The 2,500-nt window shown below is 34.4% G+C and overlaps 1 protein-coding gene across 5 annotated transcripts in view; it reads left to right on the forward strand.

The window, feature by feature from the left end:
- tenm3 (teneurin transmembrane protein 3) overlaps positions 1-2,500 on the forward strand; it is a 755,307-nt gene that overhangs the window by 732,266 nt on the left and 20,541 nt on the right. The window lies entirely within an intron of this gene.

Genomic DNA, 2,500 nt, shown 5'->3' on the forward strand with positions numbered 1-2,500 from the left:
TAAAAATATGATAAAAAAAAATAAAAAACATAAAAAGTGGTATAAAGAGTAAACAGGTGACAATAAAATGTTGCTATGTTGACTCTAATAACACTAAGCTGTCATGCAGGCTGTTTCTTTCTTTAAAACATAATAATGAATCAAAAACAATGTTATTATGAATTATTGACCTATTCAAGGCTCCAATTACGTCACATTAAATATTCCACTTTGAGATATTTTTTGGAGAAACTGTTGCATATTTTGTGTTTGCCATATAAAAACTACGTTTTTTGTTTTTTTAAAGAAGGACCTAAAATGAACAAACAAGGAACATAATAAACAACAATACAAGTTATAATTGACGGATAGATCTGAAGTGGATCTCGAGACTATTGTGTTAACAGTTTTTAAAAAAAATTAAGATTTATATTTTAACACTTTACTGAGCAGGACCCTTTTGGATCCCCAATAATTTTAGTGGGAATTTTTTTTTTTTTTTAAGTGTCATCGCTCAAAAAATAATAATAAATTCAAATCAATGTTGTTATGAGTTATGTTATGAGCTCCAATTATTATATAATCTGAAATGTTCCACTTTAAAATGTTATTGGGGGAAAATATTGCATTTTTTGTGTTTTTTCCATTAAAAAAAACAAAGTTTCTTTGACAAAAAGGGCATACAACTTAAATCTTTAAAAAAAAAACGTTATATTGACAGATATACCTCATGTTGATCTAGATATTTAAACTTTGAATAATAATAATAATACTAAATACTGACACATTTTTAACATATTTTTTTTAACCTAAACCCTATGGGGTCCCCGGGATCAAGCCTGAGTGGAGGCCTAAATGTATATTTTTTATACATATATTGTATTGGTTTTTAAAATAAAAAATATCAAAATGGCTCCCGCTTGCTTAGATTTTTCAGTGTGCGGCCCTCAGTGGAAAAAGTTTGGACACCCCTGGCCTAAGTGTTTTACAGCTAGATAACCAGTGTTGAGAGTGCTCAGATTATTTTTGTTGTAACTAGTAATGTAATGTGTTGTTTATTCTTATAAAGTAATGAGTTAGCAGTTATTATGTCAAAGCAATTTTTCTTTATTTTGTTCATTGCGTTAGGTTTATAGATGAGAGCTTCTACTCGCTCACTGCGGTGAAAGCCGCCGCTGTTAAGTTTAAAACTACTTTTCAGCCACCCAGCTGCAACAGTACAGTAGCTTAGTCCGTACGGGGTAAGAGGAGAGGCACTTTTAAACCAAGGTGTAGCTGAACATTTGACACACAGAGCGAGCAGCAGAGAGGAGCTGCTGTGCTAAGAGAGAAAAGAATAGGGTTAAAAGATACCGGTATTTTGGTAATGTCTCAACTATGCTTTCTAAAATATACTGGTTTTCACTATACTGCCCAGTAGGGCTGGGCGATATATCGAGTTTGTAAGATATATCGATATATTTTTAAACAAGATATGAATTAAGGAAATATCGTAATATAATTTATTTCACGTTAAAATGCTGAAACGCCGCTTATTTGTTGTGTTCCCTTTCCCTCTCGACATCCATGAGCTACTACACCCCTCCCCTTCCTCCTTCCAAGACGTGCTTGCATGTATAAGAACATCCATGATTGGTTGGTTGTTTACTATGATGAGTCACCATTGGTTGAGATTAGAGCAAAACATTAGGGACAGGCCAATCAGAGGCAAGATAGGGCGGGTCATGGAACCAGGAAGAGAAATCACAACAGACATCCCAAATGACGACCAGAGAGTTGTAGGAGTGAAGAGCCATTTTTATATTAAAAAACTAGTGGAAGATGGCAGAGGGATTCTCTACTTTAGATCTTTCTTTCAGCAAAGTACACCACTTCCAGAAAACCCACAATGTGTCTACTTGGCCACATTTGGACACATGTATGCGTCTGGATAAAACATTCATTTGAGTTGTTTACCATGTAAGCCCAAATCAAAACTGTTCTCCAGTTGCCAAGCCGGGCATATTTCGCACGAGAAACGCTGCCGAAAATGTACGCCGAAGTGAGGAAGATCATAGTCGCACAATTAAGTCAAGTCACTTACTTGGTGCTGACCAGAACCGTACGTGTGTGACAGTCCATTGCATTGTCGACTGGGAATTAAAAAGTGCCTGCCTGCAAAAAAAATGTTTTTCTGAGATTGATACATTTTGTATTATTTGCACATCTATATTATTTATTTTACGTAGGAAGAATATTTTTGTATTTTATTTATGTTTTGTAATTCTGTGCTATTTAAACAGTTTATAGTCTGTGCTGTTAATACCCATCTTGACTAACCGGGTTAATAAAAGTGCCACTGACTGTTTACAGTACAGTTGTCATTCACTTCAATTTCAATGAATCTCGCTCAAAAATGAATATCTTTATATGTATACTTTCATCGGAAAATATATCGAGATATATATCGAATGTAAGTAAAAATGTATCGAGATATACTTTTTCGTCCATATCGCCCAGCCCTAGGTACACCGTTATGTCA

This window comes from Entelurus aequoreus, linkage group LG22 (assembly GCF_033978785.1).
Source record: "Entelurus aequoreus isolate RoL-2023_Sb linkage group LG22, RoL_Eaeq_v1.1, whole genome shotgun sequence".
NCBI classification, from domain to species: domain Eukaryota; kingdom Metazoa; phylum Chordata; class Actinopteri; order Syngnathiformes; family Syngnathidae; genus Entelurus; species Entelurus aequoreus.